Genomic DNA, 26,929 nt, shown 5'->3' on the forward strand with positions numbered 1-26,929 from the left:
TGTCCGGAGGTAGTGATTATATTATCATCCACTACAATTTTTTTGCAATTCAGACCAGGACAACAAAGTATTACATCAGAAAACAACAAAAACTGTTGGCTTACTTATAAAATGTTGTAGCTTGGTAGTCATCCAAATTTATGGCAACACTACAATGAAATACTCACACAGAATAAAGTGATGGGCAAGACTTATGAGAACAGAAACGTAGTGGCATAGACTGATTGACGTGAAGTTTTGTCAGCGGTACAAATGTATATGTAGCAAAATAGCATTACTATGAAAATACACTTTATAATATGACAATAAATTCTTCATTATGTGTGACCTGTCACCCAGTACATGGAGCATTGTTAGAAAAACATAGTCTGTACTGAAATGTGTGTACATAAATAGTTCCTTTATTTGTTATCTGTCACAAAAAAATGCAGTTCTTACTCCTAAATAGGCTATGCTCTACATTAAAATGCATCTCCCAGTAAACTGAGAATTTATATATATTTAATAATAAAATGCTTATATTTAACAGTGAGCATAATTATGTTGTAGTCAAAAATGCCTTACTTAATGGCTCCCAAGTTATTTGAGTGTGCTGTGCTGTTACTTTTCTGGGCTGGGACCCTGGCTTGCTGATGTGTGTAGTAGTCCAGTATTCTTACTGTTGTGTTGCCCACCTCAGTGTGCTGAAGTGCTATATTAATAACAAAAATAAACAAACAAAGAATACTTTTTTAGAATGGTATAAATATAATCCTCCACAAAAAAATTTACACAATTTAAATTCTACAGATAGATTCTACAGAGTAAGTCCATTTATAAATATATTTCTCAGACTTCCAATAACGTAGTATAAAGGTTGTGACTTTCTACTTGAGCTTGTCTGGATTAACTCAAAGGGAACACATGGGCCAGGGTTCTGGAAACATATATAGTTCTGATATCACTGACCTAGAAGAAGCCTCATGGCTTAACCCCTTGCCTACCCAAACTTATTTCTCAGACCACTGTTCCTCCCACATATGACTCCTGGAAGCTACCAGGAAAGGTGGACAAAAGAAAATTCCTCAATACGACTTATCAGTGAAAAAGACAACCCTGCTTTGGCCTTGCATACCTACCCTGTTATGACCTGCATTTTTCTATCATTTTTTGGGCCTTTCCTGGGGTGTTTTCTGAAAATGAACAGTATGTGTAAGGTGTTTGTCTTTATTACCCAGGGATTCTGATTAGGTTACATCCAGAAAGTGTTAAAAGGTTATTTTACCATCCTTTCTGTGGCACCATTGTGTTTTTCACGGGCACAGACATTTTGTGCTGAGGTTGTTGCCACATTACTTGGTAATCAACCCAGAAGAATGTGGCTGGTGCCATTATAGGGTTGTGGGTATAAAGGTCACATTGACTACTTGCTGTTCATCTGAGTTATAGAGTGAAAACAAAGAGAGTGGCACAAATCTTTGCAAATGTATTTTTTAATGCAATGTAGAGTTCTGATTTTTAGCCTGAAGACTTTGTTCTGACTTCCTAGTTACAAATCAAATGTGCTTTCTGGTTCAAGTTTATTCTTCTATTCACTTTTCAATATGCTGTGACTATATTTTCAATATGCTGTGACTATATTTTTATTATTTTCACTAGGTCTGCTACCCATCTGGGTTGAAATCTAAGTAATCAACGTAGACCTCAGATTTAATGTTTCCAGTGCACAAAGCAATACGTGTGTCTCTATTATATGCCATTTGGTATCAGATTCCGGAAAGAAGTGTTACCATTTGTGATACACCATCTACTGGAAAGACAAATGCAATATATTTTATTGATAAAAATGTTTGTTATGTGCCATCTTTTTAAATAACAGACACACAGAAACCAGATGGACACAAACAGATATGCAGGATAACTTTACTTGTCAAAGGTTGGCCTTTGATGGCTCATGAGACTTAAAAGTGATTCTCATTTATGTTTCATTTAAGAAATCACTTAGTCATATACGTTTCTCCTAAAATTCCTCAGGAGAAATAGCTTTAGACAAAAAAGAGACATGAGATACAACTGAATTAAAAGGAGTCGAAACTGAGAATTTGGTTTAAAAAAGCATGTAATATTTTGTGGGATCACTTTCAAGACTTTGAATGTTTTACTTATTATTAGACTTATGCATTTATCCCAGGTGTCTTACAACATTTGAGATATGATTGGTTACATTTCTATTGTTTCTCCAGTTGGAGCACAAGCTGACAAAGTGACTTGCTCATGGTCACACAGTGGTGGGATTTGAGCCCACAAGCTCAGGAGGTGAAATTCAAAGTCTTAACCACTTTGCCTCACTGCCTGCCTTTTCTTCTAAAATGAGTACGATCTACAGTATTATTCAGAAACAATAACTACAGTTTTGTAATCATAGTAAAATGTTTTATTACCACAAACAACTGTCCATACAGTTCACCATATACAGTAATACTGACCACATAATACAAATACTTTCAAATTGCAAAAAAAGACACTACTTGGAAAACCTGATCCCATTCTGTGACTTTGTTATTTATCTCTGGTGTAACTCAAGAGGAGAATCAGAGAATAGCAGGGGAGTATGTCTCAGGAGAAAAAATTGAGAAGTGTGAGACAAAAGAACACATCACAATTTTATTTCTTTCTGATCTTTCTGAACTGTTGTTGAGGAGAAACCAAAAAGACATCAAGGAGATCTGTTTTTTTTATTTTAATTCCTATGGATACACACACATACTGTATTGACCCTTTTATTAAGGTGGATTATAGGAATGTGGGGAGTCAAGTATACACGCTAACAGGTTGACATCACCACCATTTATAGTCATTGGTCAATCTGACCTGGACATGGCACACATGGCAGGAATCCACTCTGGACAGCAAGCCAGTCCACTGTGAGGTACATTAAAGGTCATTTAATAAATCACTCTCTGTCTATGAAAATCTGCACTTATGAGGACATGTAAAATGAGGCAACCACACTCATCTGGAGACTGGTCATCAAACCCTCAGATTTTAAGGTTCTTGTTGGCTTGTCTGTATTGACTGTGCAAGTGCAACAAACAACACAAGCATAACAAACACATTTGTATTACCTGCCACAAAAGAGTACAGAAAGGGAAGTAGGCCTCCAAAAACTTACACAAAAGTCCAAAGCAACTCTGATTCAGGTCTGGGCTCTTGGAATAGGCCTCAGCCCAAGCAGGTAACCCCCATATAAATAGCAGGCCTCAGGCCCAATGTAGCCCAATAACAGGACTCGGGCTTTTAAATTTCTCAAAATTATCCAAATGTTTACAACATCAAAAAAGCAAGAGGAAAAAAAATAGAAATCCTCTGGCCAAATAAAATATAAACAAATAATAGTTCTTTAATGTTTAAATATTTATTAAAGAATTCAAAAAAGATGGCACAAAATGAAGCAGGATCAAAAATACAGTGAAAACAGATTTGCCATTCAAGCAAAGTAATACATAAATAAATAAATAAATAACACCATTAAATAAACAAAATACAGACACAAAACTAAAAACCACAAATTATAACATAAAATTCTAAATTATATTTAAATAGTAACGAAAAGAATAAATAAACAAACAATAAACTTAAACCAAGGCAACAACCCATGTGAGGAAGTTCAGCGCTGTTCTTGGAAAGATTTCAAAGAAGCTCATATAGTGAGAAATTCATGGCGGGAGACAGTTAGCAGAGAGGAATCTGAGTGCCAAAGCATATGGAAGTATTAAGAAAAAAAAATGAATGGGACAAGTGGGTGTCCTGTTTCAGGGTTCCTCCCTTGGCTGGTGTTCAAAGTCTTGTTTCATGTCTTTTGTTATTTTTATGCCATTTAATTATGCTAATGTTGCTTTTGTTGATTATGCCCATTACTCTTTGTTTTGATCTTGTGTTTAAGCTACCTGTATTATGCCCCATGTGTTTTGTGGGTGATCCCCCAAGAGGTAGGGCCACCTGCCAATCACTCCCTGGAACTGCCCTCTGCCCAATAAATCTAGGGCAGGGGTCCTCAATCACAGTCCTGTAGGGCTGCAGTGGCTACAGGTTTTCATTCCAGTCAGTGTCCTCATTAGAACCCCATCCTTGCTGATAATGAAAGCTGGTGTTTAACTCTATGCCTTGTTAGTGTCTTTATTCAGCAAAGACAAATTTTAGTTACTTTGTAAATGGTAAATGGTAAATGGCCTGTATTTGATATAGCGCCTAACTAGAGTTTAAGAACCCCCCTAGGCGCTTTACAACACAACAGTCATTCACCCATTCACACACACATTCATACGCTGGTGATGATAAGCTACTATGTAGCCACAGCTGCCCTGGGGCACACTGACAGAAGTGAGGCTGCCGAACACACTGGCGCCACCAATCCTTCCGACCACCACCAGCAGGCAAGGTAGGTTAAGTGTCTTGCCCAAGGACACAACAGCTGTATAGATCAGAGGTCCTCAATTAGGGTCCTGGAGGTCTGCTATGGCTGCAAGTTTTCACTTTAACCAAGTGCTTAATTAGAACCCTTTTATTCACTACTAAAGCAAAACTGTTTTGGGTTTAATATTAGTTCTCTTACCTGTTACCATTCAGAACCCTTATTTGCCTATTTTAGATTTTAGCAGCTGCATTTAAGTTTTAATTGTTGCCCGTTTTCTTAATCAGACATTAGTTAATAAAGAGATGCAGATAAACAATAAACTAGCAGTTCTCCAGCTCACATGCTTACCATGAAGTATCTGTGACAAAAAATGTTTAGAAATGAATGAAAGGGGAATTGAAAGGACCATTAAGTTTAAATCTATTCTGGTCCACAAAACACATGGATAATGTTCTCACAGAAGGAAACTACAGTGCAATTACAATTGCTCTTGGATGAATGCAAGCACTAACAAGTCACAGTTCAATCCCAAGTATCATTATCAGCATGGACTGCTTTCTAATTAGGAAACTAGTTGGAATAAAAACCCGCAGCCATTGCAACCCTCCAGGACTGTCACCAAGGACCCATGATCTAGGGGGTCTCCCTTAGATTCTGGCAGTCTTTGGCAGATGGTCCTGCCTCTTTCTGAGGAACCATTGCTGAAAGATGACAGTGGGGACCTTGGTAATATCGCAGATCCAGAGTGGCACCTACTGTTTGGTCCATTTCACAGTCATTGAGACTACAGCTTATGTTAGCATCTGCGTGCAAGTATAAGAATCATGACAACAAAACCCAAAATTTGATCATGCAATGTATGTAAGAAAAACATTTGCAACATAGCACAATATTTTTTCAAAATAATGAAATCGTATTTGCAAAACCACACTATACAATTGATGTTGTAATCTTTCCTGTTTGACTTTTGGTTGAAGTCCACTGTGATTCTCCTACCCACCTGAAGCCTAGATGCTTCCTTGTACTTTTACCAACTTCTGACCAAAACCCAATAAAAGATGCAGACACTGTTTTGACTGACTAAGGATTATCAGAAGGTCATATTACACAAATACTTTACATAAATAAAGCCCAGTTTCACCACCACAATAAGCAGGCTGTAACACAGTGATGACTACTACTACTACTACTACTACTACTACTAGCTAATGTGGTATGTCCTACTAGGTACAGTCATCTCACAGTTTGTATGTCAAGCTAATTCATAACAGGTCGCAACAGGCCTGGGTCACAGTTTTCCCCATTTTCCTTTGCTAGTAAATGACATTGCAAAATAACTAACTATACAGCTGGATTTCTCGCTCTGGCTCTACCTTCTGCTGCAGGGCAATGACTTGTCTGGATGATGTTTGAAACCACAGAAGGCATCAGATAAATGTGATTAACAGCATTTTTGTTTTACTTTTAGATAGCAAATGGGTTCATAGGGTCATTATTGTCACATTTTTCAGGTGTGGTATTTATGTCTAACCCGAAGTAAAGACTACAAGCCAGTGGTTCGAAGTTATTGGGATTACAGAAAGATAGTTGATAGAAAGTTGTAGAAAGCAGATAGTGTATCTTTAATTTTGTTTTAATAGTTGGAGTATGTACTTTGGTAACCATTTTCACATAGAAGCAGGTTTTGTGCTAAATAACTTTACTTCCAGACTTTTTCACCTCTGAGTTCTTGCTAGTCTTTTCCACGTGTCATGTTATTTAATTCCATTTAGTTTTTTTTTTATATTGTATAGCGCTCTTCACCAAGTACAGGCTCAGAGGGCTGTAAGTTTACAGAAAATACAAATACACACATTAAACTACAGATCACATTAAGCTTACAATAAAATGAGCAATTTGTAACTGATTAACATTAAAGGATCCTAACAATATTTGTCTATTTTTGTCATTTTTGAGATATATTATTAGGTTCACCATCACAAGCTGCTCTGAACTCTGACAAGTATTCTTTCTTTGGAAAACACTTTTCTAAAAAAACACAATAAAAAAATCATTTCCAACCTTAAACATACATACAAAATACAGAGGATAGAATGAGAGATTCACTTTTCTGAAGCTTTTGCGTCCCAACCAGACTGTTTCCCTAATGACCATAATCATGACCTAGTTGTGCAGATGAGTCTTTTGTATAATTATTATTTACAGCTTAATTTAACAATGTATCTGGGGCAAATGAAAGCATGTGACAATTGTGAAAGAAAGTTCAACTTCAAAAATACCCACCTTTACCATTAATGTCTAGGGCGGCACTCCTGTAAATGGATTACTCCTGTATGGCAGAGGGCATACGCTAGGTTTCAAAGAAGGGGGTAGTTCTTTGTGGCATTTTGCATGTGTTTCACTCTGCTCTTCAGCTTTACAGTATGTTTGATATTCAGTTGTGCTACATGCTAGGTGAACCCTTTTGTATGTGACACTACATAATTAACACAACGTAAATTAGCTGATTGTGAAACAAAATAAATAACAGTACATGTATTATATAACAAAACAAATCTGAGGAATTGTGTCATTTCTCCATCTGAAGTGATATGCAGTAGTTAGATTGGTACAAGATTTCAAGATAGGACCGAAACATGAAACTCCGAAGACTGATCAATCTACTTAAGAGATAGAATACTATCAAGTGACGTAAGCATCTACTTCCTGCAGAAAACCCACCTCTCAACCCAAGTGAAGGCAATCAAGTCATCTATGTCAACCCACCTGACAAATTTAAAACATCTGCCTCACTCACTAGAAAGAGCTACAAGATCGAAATTACAACTAAAGCAGATGGCCACCAGCTCCACCTCCCACTCAGAAGCCGTGCACAGCAACAGCAGGCAACACTTCTGTGAAATAAGCATTGGGAATGAGCTTCTATAGTAACACAGTAAAGCATAGCTGGTTTTTGTTTTTTTTTAAGTGGGAATTTTTAGTTTGATAAAACAAGAGCTGCGTTAGATAATTCATTGCTTTAGAACAGGGGAGGACAAAGTCAGTCCTGGAGGGCCACAGTGGCTGCAGGTTTTTGTTCCAACCCAGCTGCTTAATTTAAAAAAAATCCTTGTCAATTATTTAATTTCATGGCTTGTTAGTGCTTTAACTCTGCCATGTCAGGTCATTTTCATATCCTAGATTTTTTTTCCTTTCTAAGGATATCATCCAAAGGATGTGAAGTCTAAAACAGATGAGTAATTCTCAGTCATTCACTTTTTCTTTTGACTTTCCTTCCAAGTATTTTATTAAACCAAATAATGCATGATAAGCACACACAGGTGTAAATGGAAACCAACTAAATGGAGAAATGCTGGTTTCTTTTGTCATCTGACTAATAATAAGGGGTAATTAATAAAAACCAAGACTACAGCTGTTTAAGACTAAAATAAGCAATAAGGGTTAAAAATCTTAATGACGAGACAACTAAAATGAAGCAGAAGTGTTACTTGAGCAACAAGCACTTCTTATTAAGCAACTGGGTTGGAACAAAAACCTGCAGCCACTGTGGCCCTGCAGGAATGACTTTGCCCACCCCTGCTTTAGAAAGTAGTCTGTCTACATAGGGCGTGGTAATTTTAAAATGTTGTCCCCCAACACTGATCAAGATATTTTCATTTACACAAGCCCTTTTGTAACAACTCACTTTTTGGATTTGTGACATTTCCTGTATGGAGTAGACATTAGCTGGTAAGTAAGAATTTATAAAGAGTAACATTTAATTGCCAAACCAAACTAATTCAAATTTTAAAGGTCACAAGATTTTATTTTTTGAAATCTCTCCCTCCTTTTTAAGATTTGACCAAACTTTAAGGTTACCTTTGTAAAATCTAACTTGTCAATTTAAGATAATTATTATTTCAGTTTCTCTAAAACAGTCCGTGTTCTGCTTCCTGATTACCTCACATACATGATCTACTGTATGTACGAGTCTAGAAGTAGTCAATGAATAGGGTACACTGTAAATTTTACACTATCTTATTATGCCCCCAAAATCTGGAATACTTTACTAACAGATATATGCCAGACCGTGGATCATTTTAAAATATGTCTAAACACCTACTTTTTTAGTTTGGCTATTTGTGTGGCTACATTTTAGTTGTAGCCTTAATAGACTATACATGCATAGAATTATCTTCTTTAATAAAACCCGTGTGCGTCCAGGTGTGTGTGTGTCTTCTGGTGAAGTGCGCATGCGCGGGGCCACATGGCACGTGTTCAATCTCTTCCTGTGCATTCCCTGTGCAGAGAGAGAGACACACACAGGGAATCTCTCTGCTTTCTTTTCCATTTTCTCTGTGGTGTTGACTCAACTTTTCTACTAATTACATATCTATTTCATGTAAGGCAGCATTGATTTACTGTATTTCTTTTATTATTTATCCATTACTAGCAAAATACCCGTGCTTTCGCAGCGGAGAAGTAGTGTGTTAAAGAACTTATGAAAAAGAAAAGGAAACATTTTAAAAACAACGTAACATGATTGTCAATGTAATTGTTTTGTGACTGTAATGAGTGTTGCTGTGGGTTGTTCCTTTCTTACTGCATCAATAAACAGCTCGTCTTCATCTTTATCTGAGACATCACACACTGCATGCACGGGTTTACCTTTCCCAGTCCTGCAAACTTTAGCGAAGTGGTTCAATTTACCACATCTTTTACACTGTCTTCCTTTAGCTGGACATTGACTTTTTCCACCGTGTGCTTTGTTTCCGCAGTACCTGCACTTATGAATATGCTTGTATGCGTCACACGTTTCATATTCTTTTGCTGCCTTCTCAATTGTGTAATGCATTTTTTGCTCAGCGCTCTTTGGAGGTCTTGCTTTTTGTGTGCGTACTGCGTTCACAGTCAGTTCACGTGACCCCCTCTGAGTACATGCATCGAAGGTTCTCAGCTGTGGTTGTGCTATCTCGTGCGATCTTGCGATGTCCACGGCTTTATTTAATATTAGCTCAGACCCGGCACTTAAAAGTTTCTCTCGCACTTTCTCTGAGTTTGTGCCAAACACTATTCTATCCCTGACCATCTCATCTTCGGTTGCACTGTCTTCCTTTAGCTGGACATTGACTTTTTCCACCGTGTGCTTTGTTTCTGCAGTAGCTGCACTTATGAATATGCTTGTATGCATCACTCTCTTCATATTCTTTTGCTGCCTTCTCAATTGTGTAATGCATTTTTTGTTCAGCACTCATTGGAGCTTTTGCTTGTTGTCTGCATACTGCGTTCACAGTCAGTTCACGTGAGCCGTTCGGAGTACATGCATCGAAGGTTTGCTATCTCGTGCGATCTTGTGATGTCCACGGCTTTATTTAATGTTTGCTCAAACCCAGCACTTAAAAGTTTCTCTCGTACTTTTGCTGAATTTGTGCCAAACACTATTCTATCCCTGATCATCTCATCTTCGTTTGCATAAGCACAGTCCTTCACCAGCAATTTTAACTCTGTTACAAAGTGATCAAAAATCTCATTTATACCTTGAGCCTTCTCATTAAACTTGTATCTTGCGAAAATCGTATTCGTCTTAGGCATGACAAACACCTCGTAGCGGCAGCGTGTCTATTGGATTTGTTGCTGACGGACGGCCTTATATGGGAAGGCACTCAATTACGTTGGAGGCGTGGGTAAGGGGGACGCAATATAGGCAGGCAGCCAACTACGTAGGAGGCGTGGTGATGGAAGACGCAACTCCGCCTCACACGGTGACCGAGCTGCAGGCTATGGCCGTATATTTACATAAGTAGGATTCAGTTATGACCGTTACGCGTAGAATTTCGAAATGAAACCTGCTTAACTTTTGTGAATAAGCTGTAAGGAATGAGCCAGCCAAATTTCAGCCTTCTACCTACACGGAAAGTTGGAGAATTAGTGATGAGTCAGTCAGTCAGTGAGAGCTTTGCCTTTTATTAGTATAGATAATTTTTAACTAATTGAATTTGTTTCTTGTAACTTTTCCTTTGGACAGTGCTTTGAGCTACATCCTATGTGTGAAAATTAACTTTAGAAATAAAAGTTTTTGTTGTAGAAATAAACTATAACCAGGGGTCACCAACTCAGGTCCTGGAGGATCACCGTGGCTGCAGGTTTTCATTCTAACCCTTTTCATAATGAGTGACCTGTTTTTGCTGCTAATAACTTCTTTTGTACTAATTTTATTTGACTTGCTCTTGAAGACTCAGAACCCTTGTTTCTTTTTCCCTAATTAGCAGCCAAACAATAATGAGATACAAACAGAGCCAAAACATGACTAGCAAACTGCGTCCATCATACAATATCTAAAAATAAAGAAAGATGAAGGTCTCAGGAATGTTGATCTTCTCAGGTCCCCAAAACATTTTACCAGTGCTCTTAGAAAGAGAAAATCAACAATTATGGAAATTTCTGCTAATGCACCATGAGAACAGCAACAAGCCATGAAATTAAGGAATTAGTTTAATTAACGACAAGAACTGGCACCGTATTAAGCAGCTGGTTGGAGTGAAATTGACTCACTTAGTTGGTCTTCTGTTGGCTCTCTCACTTCACATTTCATTTCTGTTTGAGTGCCATTTAAGGAAAGAAATGAAGCAATTCAGAGGAATGATGAAGAAATTCAGGGGAAGAAAACTTAAACAAGTAAAATAAAATGAAAGGAAAGGGAGTTAATTAGCAGCAAAAACAGGTCACAAATTAAGAAAAGGGTTAGAATGAAAACCTGCAGCCACGGTGGTCCTCCAGGACCGGACTTGACAACCCCTGCTATAATCTATAAGTATACAGTATACTGTAGTATATATAACTATAGTTAACTATAACCACTGTCGCAGTAGGGGGCAGTGGTGCTCCCTTGAACCCTCAGGTACCACGCCAAACACCTGGTAAAATTGCCACAATGATTATATTTATTATAATAATGTGCACCAAGCACCCTCGACTCCACTATATTCATAAATCACAATTACAATAATAAATCAATAATAATCACAATCCTCCACTCCCAGACGCGTTGCCCTCCTACCACCCAGCTCAGCTCACCGTCTGGGAGCTCCCTCAGTCCTTTTATATTCCCTGACCCGGAAGTGTTCCCAATCCCCAGTCCATGTGCTCTTGTATCACTTCCGGGTCAGGTAAAATGTACTTTTCTTCATCCCAGAAGCCCGTCGCTCTTCCTATGGCGAACTTCTGGGTCATAGTGCACAAATAAGTCTTTGGTCCTCCCTGCAGCTCCCTCTTGCGGCCCCTGTGGTATCCAGCAGGGCGGAGGATAAAAACTACATAGTCCATGACTCCCTGCTGGTCTTAGGGACACCTCCATACTGCAGGGAGGGCTCCATCTGGCGGCTTGGGGGACTTGGCCGGGATAAACTGCCGGGTACAGTCCACACCACAAGCGTTACCGGTAGGTAACCATCCAAATAATCAGATTGTGATTCAGACCTATAAATGTAATACTCCAATCTTCACCATCAAGTAAGCAAACCAGCTGCCGTGGTGCAGATACGTTATTGGCAGGAAAAGGTTCAAGAAGCTCTTATAGAGAACTGGGAATATGGAGATACCCTGCACTGTCACAATGTTATTTTAGATTAACTATTTCTTGATCAACTACTGGAGAAAGTAGGGTGAAATGACACCCTACTTTCTCCTGTATCAATCTATGGCTAACACGGTACAACACTCTACTGCTATTGATCAACTACTGAAAAGACTGCCACTGTTTGTTATATGTGCTTCTGTTTCATAACAAATAAAAAAAAACCTTTAACTTTACAAAGATATCCCATAATACATCATGAATGGCATCAGTTCCACGCTTAATGCCAAAGGTTATTTTGAGCCTTGATTCTGATTGATGTTATCAACAATAAGTTGTCATTGCTGCTTAAATCTTAGAAGTGCACGTATAATCCTGGATTGCTGAAGCCTGTCTTGAATTAACAAGAAACAGACTGAGCCTCGATTGGAGAGCGCAGTTTATTAAAGCGAGGTTCACTCAGCTGAGTCTTGATTTCACAAGCACGCTTTGTGGAATCTCCCCTTGGTAGCTCAGCTGAGCTCAGCATTTTGCCAGCTTGATACTTACCAGGGAATAAAATATAGATGTGCAAATTGCTTGGCCTTAGGGGCAATCGGTGGCATCTGCCAATATTGCTACCAGTGGTGAATGCCTTCTCTTCTTGCAGAAACACAAAAGCACATTTTTCAAGGCTGCTGACTTATAAAAACTCAACTTCATGTACTTCCACAATGTTAATGGGATCTGCATTGCAGTCATAAATAAAAGGAGAAAACAAATCTTGAAATCACTAGATAAGTGAATGAGAAGAATGTGAAATTCTCTTAAAATGAGTAGCTCATGAATTTCATTTCTCACAAGGATATCTTCCCATTATTGTTGTTAAACTACTGACATTACACCCTACGTCTCTTACAGACATAAAGAGCTGATGAAAACACAGCATCACAACAACAGCCAGCCAAATGGAGAAGATGAAGATCTCATTAAGACCAACAAGAAAATGACTACAATGCAATATATTTTTTTCTTTAAACGACACTTACAGAAATCAAGAAGGTAAAAAGAAAATTATTTTAAGTGCATTCAGAACATGGCACAGTCTAAAAATGACACTTGGTTGCATTGAGTGGGAGGATTAGTTGGGATATTTGGCAGAGCCCTGGTCAGTATATAGGAAGAGACTGCTACACCAGATTTAAAAATGCTGTTATTTAACAAAAAAGCAAACTAACACAATGGCATGGCCTACTTTAATGATTTTCTTTCATTCAAAGGTTTTCCATTTCTAAATAAAGTTTGGAGGCTGACCTTTTCATTAAGAGCAGTGCTGATGTTACATGCCAATGCATATGCTCATATGCCCAGCAACATATAAACAAAAAATGGCAAAAATTCTGCAATTACTGGAATAAAATTTTAAAATAAGGCTGAAAAAGTGACACTAAAAAGCCTGAAAACTGGACCTGATTTACATGCTGTATATTGGCACACATACACTCAGCAGTACTATCACCATGTTAGGGGAAAAATATTTTTTTCAGTGTGTTCTTCATATTTCAGCAGGCAAGTACTGTTTACATTAATTGTAATATAAACAAAGATTAGTTCATCTATTAACACAATTTTTACACATAGGTAAGTGTTGTTTGCCATATTTACTAAGGCAGTAGCAATAATTTCAGCTAAAACATTTAAAGTGCAAAAGTGGAAGGTTAAAAGAAAAGATCCCATTTTGCAACCTAAAGCACTTGGGAACCACCATCTGTGGGGCCTCAGATACTTGCTGACCACCCAGATTACAGCTGCACATGGTATGCAGTTTTACGGATTAGGAAAGGGAGACACAACACTTGAAATACACAGATTAAGTAAAGATGTATTCACTCCAAATACTGTCTTCAAAAGGTAAAATAGGTACAATCAGGAAGCTGAGAACTCCTCAGCTAAACTTAAGCAATAGTATTGAATTCTCAACTCACGTATTCAACATGTAAGGTTTGGCATGCGCTAGTTCAAGAAATAGGCCACAAGAACAAACTCCAGCCACACAAAGTAGTGCACTAACAAGCAAAGGAGATTAAAGAAATTACTGCTTACCAATCATAAAATAACAACATGGCATCATCTGATAATCTAACTTTATACTATTACAGGAAACATACATATTGTACGCAAAAAGTGCTGCCCTCTTGCAGCTCTTGGACACCACAGTGAGACTCCACATGGCTGGCTTCATTTGGGCCTTCACCACATTCCAAAGAGATGCCGTCAGGTGGATTAGCCAGTTGAAGTTTTTCTGGCGAATGATCGAGGGCAAATGCATAAGCATGGCAGTCAGGATTTCTTTTTGATGTGTACTGTTATGATAGTTTCTGATTCCCTATATTTCTGTACTGATTAAATTTCACATACACAAAACATTTTTTGGCAGACTGATTGAATAGATGGGTGGCAACAAGCTGTGTAGCATTATTGTGCTTCATATCTTACCAGTTTTCTTTGCTAAAACATTAATTTAATGTCCTAAATATAGATTTTCATAAAAAACATATATACAATAGTTCCTTTTTCAGTAATTCAAATGCAGTTTTGTTTCAATTTCTTAATGCTCATTTGAACTGGATAAAATATAACCATTAAACTTTAATTTGTGTTCTAGGCATGTTGATGTTTCCATTTTAAAGGATTGAGATCCTACCCTCAAGGAGGTCTCAGCACAGCCACATGGGATTTTAACCCTCCACAACATCAAAAAATGACTGTACTTGCTAAACTGTCAGTAAATGTTCAGGTCAGAGAAACCATGCATTGCCCACTGTGTACAACTATGCAGACTTTTACTGACTGCACAGTCTATCGAGAATGTTGTGGAGGGCTTCAGTTTGCACAGCCCATTTTCAAAATTGAGGCATTTCATTAAGAGTAGTCTGTTCTTGTTAACAATTAGGAATCTTTTTTTTTTTTATATAATAGCCAATTTTGCTGCCATACCACATCAGAGGAGTTCTATAACAGAAAGGAAAAATCACTACCACCAATGTTCTGACAAACCAGGTAACAACATGTAGATTTGAAGCCTGCCACTAGGAGACGCTGTGCTCTCCTTAGTTTGCCACCAAGGTCTACAAATTCCCATTTGGGTTCATCGTCTGTAAAGGCTTTCAAAAGCACAAATACTCATTCTACCCAGGCAACAGATGGGAAACAAATGACTCGAGTCTCTGTTCAATTTTTCATTCTTAATTAAAAGTACAAGCATGGCGTTTTGCCCAGCACTGAAAACTAAACTGCAACATTTTCTTTTTGGAAACTGGCCAAAGTGCAGACTGAAGATGGTTGCAAAAGACAATCCTTCTGCTGCATCATTGAGTAATATGGCCACCTCCCACAGAACATGGGGGGGAGGGAATGGACTGGGGGCTGGGGCATATACTATTTTATTAAATATTCCAAGTGTGCTTATCCAAGGTAGAGTCACAGTGTAGCTGGAGCCTATCTCAGCAAGCATCAGGCACAAGGCAGGGACAATCCCTGGACAGGGCATCAGTGCACTGCAAGGTGAACGCACACTAGGGCCAATTTAACAATGCCATTTTGTTTTTGTTACCCATTTATTACAGTGCAGTGCCACATGAGGCCATAGCAAGTAGCATCTGGTAAAATGGCAGCAACCAGGACACAAATACACATACTGTATACAGTCAGGTAATTAAAAGTCACCAATCAATCTAAATTGAAAGTCTTTTGAAAGTGGGAGAAACACGAGCAATTGGTGAAAACTGACATAGACAAGACAAGAAAATACAAGGTCCACACAAACAGTGACTTGGAGAAAATTCAAACCAATGGTGCTGGAGCTGTGAAAACGTAACACTAACCACAGTCTAATTATTAAATCCTTTGGCTAGCCTTTGTCTGTGTGTAGTTTGCAGGTTCTCTCCATCTCTGTACAGATTCAATTTTTCTCCAATATCTCAAAAGATATTCATGTTAGGTGAACTAGTAACTGCAAACTTGCTAGTGTCATTGTGAATGTGAATGGGCCCTGTGCAATAAACTGCTTCACTGATAAAGGTCCATTCCGGCCTTGCATCCAATGCTGCATGGACAGGCTCAGTCCCCCAGTTTCCAAAATTAGGGGCTTGAATATGCTATTTTATGGTACTTGTTATTTGGACATGGGAGCAAAACTGAACTAATAGAAAGGAAACAGGAGTGAGGGGTATATCAGGCATGGACATTTGTGTTTTCTATTAAATAAACCAAACTTGTGTATTTTAATACATTTTTGTGTATTACAGCACCAGAGAGTGCAGACTTGTCACATGTTTGTCGGACAAGCAAGTAAGAATTTCACCGCATGCCGAAATGATATTGAAACTACAACTATTATGGCAGTTTGGCTTAGAATTTCATACCAAGTGCCAAATACAAAGTAAAATTGTGATAATCTTTAAAACAGACAATAATTAAACATAATGGTAGTAATATATATAAACACATGCTTAATTTGCTTAAGTCTAGGTGGGAATGGAGGAAGAGTGCAGTGGTGTCCAAATCCTATTGAAAGAAAGAAAGAAAGCCTCTGGGAACACTACAGGGTCGCAGTAAGCCAGCACACTGAGCGCTGGAGAGAAATCAGCTGTGGGTGGGACAAGAAAAAGGTTCATCTCAGGTTACAGTCATGAAAACACCAGCAGCACAACAGCATGGCCAATTAATCTAATCTAATCAAGATTTTACAGAAAAGACATATCGAGAATGGGCTGAATATTCAAGTAGGGACTGGGCTGAAAATCAAACACACGCTCTGGAGCTGTGAGGAAGCCAATATAAGAAATGTGCTACCTAACATGAAGTTGCAGATGGGACTAGAAAATGACAAACACATCTCCAGCATCATGAGAGAAGACTCACGGACATACAAATGTAGGTTTCATTCTAAAAGAAGGCAAAGCTCGGCTTAACTCATTTTGTGGTACTTACACATGAAATGCTGTCTCTTAAGACCCTGGGTGTCTTCTGTGGTGCTCTATGTAGGTGAAATGTACAAGTTAAGGTCATCTTTCCAGCTGCTGTCCACTAACTGATCACAGACCAGGCATGAAAACACTAAGTTCTTAACAACTGAACCAAAACAAATAAATGTCAATCTGTTCTCTAGACGTGTCTCAGCCTCCCACCTGCTTGCTTGCCTCTGGCAGTACACTGCTTCCCTTGCATTCATCAATCTTATGGATTGTTTCTTCCCCTTTGGTGCCTCAGTCCCTCATGTACCCTCAAAGTTATGGGTGTGCTCGTATCATTTCTAGGTGGACACGGATAGATCACAGAAAACGCTGCCTCACCACATCTCGGTAATATAATCATCCAGATACTTCCTGGACCCTGATCTGTCATTACCCATCCCTAGGCAATGGCCAAAGTGTACTTTAGTTTTTCAAAAGCCCGAATATGACTTGGTTCTTTACCAGCGGTAATCAGGTCAGTGTTGGCTTTCCATATAGGGAATTTTGTTTTACGATCTTGTGTAGCTATAAATAGCCCCATTTACCATGACACTAAATAGCTGACCTGCTGGAAGTGGAAGCTTGGGGCATTTGAAATTTTAAGCTTGACTCCATTTTGACTGCCTAATAGATCTGGGGCCTCATGTATAAACAATGCATATGCACAAAAATGTTGCATATAAACGTGTCCATGCTCAAATTGCGATGTATAAAACCTAAACTTGGCGTAAAGCCACGCACATTTCCACGGTAGCTATACCCTGGCGTATGCAAGTTCTGCTCGATTTTGCAGACTGGTGGCGTCCAGCGTCAAAGCAGTGCTACTGTTCCAGTGTGGTTTCCCTTTCTTTTTTAGATCCACATCCACGACGTTGGCTTTATCAAATACACTGAAATTAACCGCATATCGTTTATAAATTTAAGGCACCTGATTGTAATCAACCTGTAACAATATAATGGTGCACAGAATGGCCAAACTATTCCACTGCCATGGCTGCTTTAGTGTTGTTAGAGGACATCGCAAATAGAAGGAACAGAAGAGAACACGTATTCCGAGATCATACCGATTCTTGGCACATGATGATGACTGGCTTCTAAGTCGGTTTAAATTTCCAAGAGCGATCCTCTTGGAGCTGTGTGCTGAACTGGCGCCGGGCTTTATGAAGGCAGACTTTGAGGAATTGTGCTCTATCTGCTCCTTTGCAAGATTTGTCCACTCTCTGGTTTTTAGCCACAGGAGCTTTTCAGCGTGAACTGGCTGACCGATCGGGTATTTCTCAGTCATCACTGAGTCGTGCCATGCCAGCTGTATGGGATGGTATTATCCGCTTGTCAAGCAGATATATAAGATTTCCATACACTCTGGTTGAACAGGCAAACATCAAAGCGCAATTTGCAGCAATGTCCAGTTTTCCCCAGTGTAATTGGAGCGGTCGACTGTACACACATTGCTATAAAAGCACCTTCACAGAATGAATTTGTTTATGTAAATAGAAAGCATTTTCATTCTACTAATGTTCAAATCATCAGTGATGCGAAAATGGGCCTCACTAATGTTATTGCGAGATGGCTGAGCTCAACTCGTGATTCATTCATCCTGAGAAATAGTAGTGCGGGGAACAAACTTGAAAATGGTGCTATGTGTGATGGTTGGCTTCTAGGTAAGATAAGACATTTATTACCTTTTTGGTCACAGTTGTACGTTACCTGAACGATGTAACCATATAACACGATTACTTAGGTGACAGTGGGTACCCGCTGAAGACGTGACTCCTCACCCCTCTCGCCAACCCACTGACTGAACAAGAGCGACATTATACTGATCTCCACTCTTGGGCATGGGCTGTGGTAGAATGTACTATAGGGCTGCTTAAGGGCCGTTGGCGCTGCCTGGATAAGAGTGGTGGAGTGCTGCTCTATAGTCCACAGAAAGTGTGTCATATCGTGCAAGCATGTAGCTTGCCCGTACCTGAAGAGATGTGACATGATGAACCTGACCCTGGACCACCAAATGATCAGCCACACCAGACAGCATTACAATGTCGAATGAATGTAATTAACAGAATGTAAAAACAGGTAACATGGCACTCATTCGTAGCTTGCCCGTACCTGAAGAGATGCGACATGATGAACCTGACCCTGGACCACCAAATGATCAGTCACACCGGACAGCATTATAATGTCGAATGAATGTAATTAACAGAATGTAAAAACAGATAAGCTGATGCATCATTTATTTTTTCACAAATTCATTTAATTTATGGACAATATCACACAATACTGCTTTTATATTTCGTAGTTCATTGGCTACATCTCTCACCACATCCACCAATGCATTTTGGGATTCCAGAACTGCATCAGTCAGCACACGGCCAGATGATCGCCCAGCAGTTTCCGAGGCAGGGGTGTCTGAGCAGCCAGCGCCCGAAGATGTGGTCGGCACAGAAACAGCACCATCATCGCCTGGAGCCACGTCCTCAGCATTGGGGTCAGCTTTTGTACTATTGTCTGGAACTAAATAAACAGTACTTAATACAGCATCTGCAGCCTGATTGTCTTATTACACATGCAAATTATTTACATGAGTATAGATAATGGTAATCAAAAAAGAAATAAAAACTCACCAGCACCTGCGGTGATGTCAGAATCACCCTCCCCCCGCTAGTAAAATGCCGGCAATAAGTGTGTTCCCAATAATTGCAGCAACTTGCTGCTCAAACAGCGTGAGCTCCGGGAGTTCACTGCCTCCTCCAGTGGTTCTAACATGCAGACGATGAGTTGCGACTCTGCTTTTCATGGCAACTTTGATGTCTGACCACTTCTTTCTTATTTCGGTCACAGTACGATTTTCTGTTCCAGAACTCTTGAGTGCATCCGCCACACCTTTCTAAGCTATCAAATAAAACATCATTCCTGGCCTCTGCTTCACCTAGCAGGACCTCCACTTCGCATTCGCTGAAGTTTTTTTTTTTTTCCCCGTGCTTTCGCCATTGTCTTTCTGAAGCGCTGAAGGTAAGGGGATATTTATATTGATTTGCATATTCAAACAGGCGTAATTCTGGGAGGAGTTGGGGTGGGGCAGCAGGTGCATGCACGTGCGTTAACTTTCACGCTGACCGGGATTTATGTAGCGGAAGAACATGGAAGTTGGTGTTCGCACAGATTTATGCATCTGGATTTTTTTGTGCGTAAGCACATTTCCGCTTTTGTCCGTACACCATATTATAGTGTGAATTCCATGTACGGTGTTATGCCTGGAGTGTGCCTCATCCCTGTGTCGATATTATTCATTTGTTCCCTGAAATTGCTTTAGAAGATGACAAGAAAGTGGAATCTGTCCTTAAAGGAATAAACCCTGATCAGTCCATCACAAATCATAATCGAGCACACACCATATTATTATTCATAATAATGATACTGAGAAATTAACAGACAAAGAACTGAAATACCTAATGATCTGTCTGCTTTTTATATTTTTGGTGAAGACAATTTATGACATAGAAACATAATCAAATAAAGGAAAGGGACAGTGCCTCTTGTTCATGTCTGGCACTTTTGAGCCTCACCAGTAAGACACGAATATCTGTGAACATATGCCTGAATGAGGATAACAGCAGCTCTTTGTTCTGAGTCAGACTGCTTAGAGTATGAATTGTGACCTACATGTGATTGAAATCAGCCTCCATTAGGAAGATAAATGGGTATGAGTGTCAGCTGTACTGACTCTAGTTTTACTTTTGTCATCTGTGCCCATGTACTATCAGTTCATTTTCTTTTGTAAAATCCTTTACATTTGTTTGTTTTGTAATTTTTATCCAGGTTTTCTTTGTAATGGTGGGCTCTATAGAAGGGCACTATATAAAACAGGCTGATTAATGGTGAATTAGGTACGCAGAAACTATTATAACATGTAAGTACTTTTTACTCAAATTTTACATTTTAATGTTTACAATAGGGGCGGCACGGATTGCTCAGTGGGTAGCACTGCTGCCTCGCAGTTAGGAGACCTGGGTTCGCTTCCCGGGTTCTCCCTGCGTGGAGTTTGCATGTTCTCCCCGTGTCTGCGTGGGTTTCCTCCGGGCGCTCCAGTTTCCTCCCACAGTCCAAAGACATGCAGGTTAGGTGCACTGGCGATTCTAAATTGTCCCTAGTGTGTGCTTGGTGTGTGGGGGTGTGTGTGCCCTGCAGTGGGCTGGCACCCTGCCCAGGGTTTGTTTCCTGCCTTGCGCCCTGTGTTGGCTGGGATTGGCTCCAGCAGATCCCCGTGACCCTGTAGTTAGGATATAGCGGGTTGGATGATGGATGGATGGATGTTTACAATATTTCCCCCTCAGGTTCAATAATGTGTTACCCGTCTAATTTCATTTCTAGAAAAAAAGAACACTTTTTGTCTGTTTTTTTTTTCTTTCAGGGATTATTTGTCCTTTCACCAACAACATACTGTGCTGTCTAAGCTCTTGACAGATGTGGGCACTGTTGGCGTCAATTTCCTCAGCTGGGCCAGGAAAGAGGCAGCTTAGGTGGATGATGTCACGGCTTTGCAGCTGTCATCGTCAGTGTGAACAGGAATGCTAGAGGCTAAACATGACTTGCGCAAGAACTAACAAAAATGATTGCTGCAATTTCAGTAAAAAGAGAGGAGAATGCTGAGAGACATGAAAGAGTTTTTGGGGGCTACACAGAAAAGTGCTTGTCTCCAGCAGTTTTGTTCTATAAAAAAAGATCATTTTTCATTGGGAAGAGTGGCATGGGAATAGGGTAGAACATGACAGTGGTGACGTCAGCCTGTGAGAAAAGTGTATGTTGGAGGTATATCAAATAAAAGGGCTCCTCTAGTATAATGACTATGGATAATTTCTACAATCAAGCTCCATTAATTAACACACTAGTATAACTTTGTTTCATCAAAACAGTCAGTTTTAGTAAAGTACTGTACTATATTCCAAGCTTAATATCTAAAATATCTCATGGTAGTCTGCTTGTAAAAAATATGAGAGGGAACACAAGTGTCAAAATATTCACATTTATTGATATTTCTAAAAAAAATCTAATAATCGGTATGAAGAAAATAACTTGATAAAACAATTACATTTTTCATAGCTATATCTTTCAGTGTAAGGTGACTGAATTTGGTTCTATTCTCTTTATATTTTCAGACCTTAAAACCAAACTTTACAGTATTATTTACAAACCTCCAAGTCCTTATTTCACATTGTTAGTCATGTGAAGTACTCTTTTATCTGAAAAAACTATAGGATATCAAAATTAAAAGCTTTTCTCAAAGTAAAATCTTAAATAATGTGTTAACTAACATGTTAACAGTCTTAACAGTTCATTTTCACAACTGTTCAATGCTTTACTTTTTGCCAGGGTCATGGCAAGTTAAAGTATTGCCAGATGTAACAGGTGCAATGCAGGAAGTCGCCTTAGATGGGATTCTAATCCTCTGCAGGGCACACCACATTCATGCACCTTTGCACTCTTTAGCGCCTTGCACCCTCCTCTACCCTCCAGCTGTTCTTTAACAAATATGAAGGGTGTGCTCAGAGGTCGCGCCCCATAACTGAACACACAGCTCCCGCTCCAGATCACATTATTTATGCTCCAATCACCTGAGGCCCATTCTGTCATTAGTGAGTATATTTAGGTAGGCTCTTGTTTCCCCTTCATACTCAACCACTAAGTAATTTTCCAAATCCCTAGTGCTTCTCCAATTTCTTATTTTGTCTTTTAAGGCTTTTGATCTTGTGCTCATTTACAATACATCCACAATTTTTGCCTTGCTTTTAAAATTATTTTTGCCTCAGATCCTTTTTTGAAAACACCCTTCTGCCTCTTCCTTTAAGCTGTGTTTTTTGCTCCCTTGTTTTTTTTATTCTGATTTCCTACAGTTATCTGTCTGTCCTCATCAGCCCCACCTTTTAACAATGTTGTTACTCAGTGGACAACATCCCAGACAATCAACCAAAGGAGTGTGATTAAAGAGGTGACAGTCCAATGTGGGTTTGTAGTGGCATATAAACAGGAATAAATCTGCTCTGCTGCGGACATGTCTATTAAGTGAATGTATAATTATCATGCCTCTAGAAAAAGAAGCAGCACTGTAATATGCAGTTTTCTGCTCAGATACCACAGGTGGACACATTATGTTGTGTGAGCCAGTGTTCCACTACCGTAATCAGAAGTGACAAAAGCACATCAAAAATTAATAAACATTTGGTTACTCCTGGTCAAACGACACATTCACTTAATTTCTGAGTGAAAAGAAGTTAACACAACTATGTGCAAGGTAAAATGTGCTAACATTTGGGTGTACTATCAGCCAGTACTTAGTAAAACCTACTTTGACAGAAATCAAAGCTTCTTGCATACAGCTAAAATACTTTCAAAGCTTCTTGTATACAGCTAAAATACTTTCTGCTTTTGCTGTATTTATTTTCCCACTCTTTCATGCAGAACAATTCTACATCACAGACATCTGCATGTCTTCCTGCATGCACTGCATCTCTGACATCTCCATACAGATCACCAATAACACTCAACTCTGGGGACTGTGAATGCTGTTTTTAAACCTTTACTATTCATACCTTTAAGTACATCATTGTTAATATTTAGATATTTTCAGTTTTAATTTTACTGGAATATTCAACCTCTTTTATTCTGAAATTCCTTATTGTCTCTGGAAGATCTGCTTTTAATCACTTTTTAACTTTTGATGAATCAATTTTTCTTCCCATCCACGCAGTATTTCCTGTACCATCATACAGTCCCAAAGCATAACAGATCCATGATTCTTTTCTTAATCTGTTTTTCACCAAATCTATCTCAAGAGAAAATGGCCAAAAAGTTACATTTTTGTTTCATTGGTGTACAGCAAACACCTTCGGGTTTTTTTTGTTTTGAATACTTTAGATGACATTTGTGACGTTTGTGATAACAAAGAAAAGTTTTCTTAAGAAAACTGTTCCTTGCAGACCACTTTTAGGATTAGCAAATGTAAGTAATACTTTTTACTGTTCTCTGTACACATGACAATAATGGACATATAAACCTATGTTTGAAAAATGCTGAGCTACTTTATTAGATGTTTAACCAGACTGCTGTGGGTCACCCAGTATGTTCCTTCATTTCTTTCAACAGTTCCACTTCTAAATGTTTCTGACAGTGGAGTTTCGAAGCTGGAAATGCTTAGATATCTTTTTATAGATTTAATCTGCTTAAACTGTTGCCTTAACTTTCAGCTGCCCATAAATGCCTATGGTTGCTAGAAGTTGGCATAATACCCCCAAGAAGTTAGAAGGGTTTACAATAATAATAATCCAAATAAATAATTGTGTTTTTATTTAAAAAAACTGAAAAGAAACCAAACACAACAACAAAGGAAACCAAACATTTTCACATAGAACATTCAATCTTCTTTTTTTCAGTCCATTAAATTATTTTGTCCTGTAAAAAGTACATTAATGTTAAATTGGAAAGAACTATGTCACATGCCTCTGTTACAGAAACCAATTGTGGGGCTGCTATTAATAGGACAAGGCGCATCAAGGTGTATCTCTTTGATTGGCAAACATGTCTCAAATTACACTCTTTACATTTGCCCCTTTTATGGAAGTTCAATTATTTTGATTGTCCTTATATAACTAATTCAAAATGTGTAATATATAAAGGTCTATCATATCAGCCAGTCGTTGCCTATTATTATTTTGATGAAGACGAGGTCACATTAATGCAGGAATTCAGAAATTAAAAGGTTCAGAAACGTGGTTTTGGCATCAAACTAACACTGAAACTGTACGTGTGGGGAGAAAATTAGCCTCTCTCCAAACCAGTGAGAGATCTAGTAATCTGGGTAATATGTCTTGTGGGAGTAACAACTGTTAATACTGACATAAGCAAGGAGTCAACTGGACATTGTAATAAATCTTCAACCATTCTAGACTGCCCTTAAGAGAGTCACAGGTTTGCTGCGCTCTCCGCTGATGGGGATAAAAATGCTCCGATTCAATGAACCAACTACGTAGGGTTCCTCCTTCGCATGAAATACGTCAGATGCTAGCCTGAATTTATCTCCTTTCTTTACGGTCTCGACCCCCACCCCGGCTGACTCATCTTTCTCTTCATCACAGGCTGATCACCGTTATCGAGTTTACCAGATCTCAGTAGCGCCCTTCGATCTACATGGACATTTCGCTATCAATGATTCTTTCTGCATAGTTTAACTTTTCCTAGCACACACTGCATTTCTGCACTGCATCAATGCAACATAAATTGATAATACAAACAATAACAACACCTTTGAGGAGTACAATGTAATATTGTCAAGCCCGCTTAATACAACCCATAGACATGATTGCGCAGCTTATATCAGGAGCTCTAGTCTTTATACAACTATAAAGCAGCCCCTGGATAAGGCGCCAGTCCATGGCAGTACCCCCACAAACAAACACTGACAAAAGGGCAATTTTGTCATCGCCACTAAATCTAAACTACAAGTCTTTGATAATTTTCGGAAAAACCGGACTTCCCGGAAGAAATCCCACGTAGAAACGGAGAGAATGTATACATTCTACACGGATAAGGGTCACAAGTGTTTTGATGATGCTTTATTTATAACTACGAAAACAATAATATAAATACCTAAAATAAACATTAAATAATACAGGTTATAACATTTAAAACAGGTGTGGATTTCAAACCTAGGGCGCTGGATTCGTGACACTGCACAGCTAACATTCCTTTCCATTCATCACGTCGACACAGTGGGTGTGGTGCCACTCACAGTTCTTACAATAATTGCCATCTCACGCGTGAATGGACAATGTTGTTTAATGCATCGCTAGCTGCGTTCTCGCGTGACTTAGCTAAATTGCTTATTTTTACATCAGACACGTTATCGCGTGACTTCACTGTTAGTAGATTCTCGCGTGATTCTATTTTCTGCATCTGTAGCGACATTCTGTTCTCGCGTGACCTAACTGAATTGCCTGCTTCTTGCATCAGCAGCATTTCTTTTTGACTAATCAGTTAAGTCGGCGTATACGATGTTAGTGTGTATTATAAGGGCACAGGAATTTGACATTCAGTATTATTTGTTCATAGTATCTTACCAGCTCAGCAGCACTCCCTACTGTCAAAGACAGCCATGACGAGATTATCACACGTGGACTTGGATCTGGGTTAGTTAATTAGTTAAGTTTTGTTCCACATACCCGTTTTCCTTTGGGCTTTTGTGATTATTAAAGCATGGTTTTTCGTCAATCACGTTTTACTTAGTCATAAAGTAAGTGCTGATTTTCTTCAGCGTTACTCACTAATTATTGTATAGTCTCTGTGTTGAAATACTGTTGTATTCTGAACGCGTGTTCCGCCTCATCTACAAATACAAAAAAAGTGTGTCGGCGTAAGTGACGTGTTTCTTCCTGTGTAATAATACAAACACTAAACATTACCTCCCTTGTGACGATTTTCCGGTGGGGGTAAAATCGAGATCATCCTGGTGATTAGTGGTTACATTTTGTCATTGTTTATACTACGGGGCAATCCCGCATTGGAATACGTAAGTGAACGCGAATCACGATGCAATGATAAAAGTTCCAATTACCTAATTCAATATAATATTTTGCAATAATGTTCTACAACTAGACGTTAAATTCGTAATGTTCTACTATATTTTTGTTTTTTAATAAAAAATAAAAATGTTTATCGTTAAGTTTACGAATCTTAAAAAAAGATCCGTAATTTGTTGTTACTTAACAGCCCTTATGAAACTTTTCATGTTAACGGTAACAGTTCATTTGGAAAGAACCTACATGTAATAACGATTATTTTAAAATAAATCTTTTTGCATATAGTGTCTTTCACAAAGTGCAACATTTCAAGAAATTTTACATTGAATCGGTCAGTTGAATGGTTTATAAAACAGGAAATGTAACTATGGGCAGGCATCCATTTTCTGTAAAATCCATTACAGAGTTGCCACCAATAGGC

General features: G+C 38.8%; 1 protein-coding gene across 2 annotated transcripts in view; it reads left to right on the top strand.

The window, feature by feature from the left end:
- LOC120523034 (phospholipid scramblase 1-like) overlaps positions 1-26,929 on the top strand; it is a 132,619-nt gene that overhangs the window by 37,364 nt on the left and 68,326 nt on the right. The window contains exon 1 of one of the 2 annotated variants that reach the window (XM_039743973.1): positions 26,053-26,118. The exons of the other annotated variant lie outside the window; for it this stretch is intronic. The gene's annotated coding sequence lies outside the window, so the exon portion shown is untranslated. Of the gene's footprint in view, positions 1-26,052; positions 26,119-26,929 lie in introns of those variants that run through there. 2 annotated transcript variants of the gene reach the window in all.

This window comes from Polypterus senegalus, chromosome 2, assembly GCF_016835505.1.
Source record: "Polypterus senegalus isolate Bchr_013 chromosome 2, ASM1683550v1, whole genome shotgun sequence".
Taxonomy (NCBI): Eukaryota; Metazoa; Chordata; class Cladistia; order Polypteriformes; family Polypteridae; genus Polypterus; species Polypterus senegalus.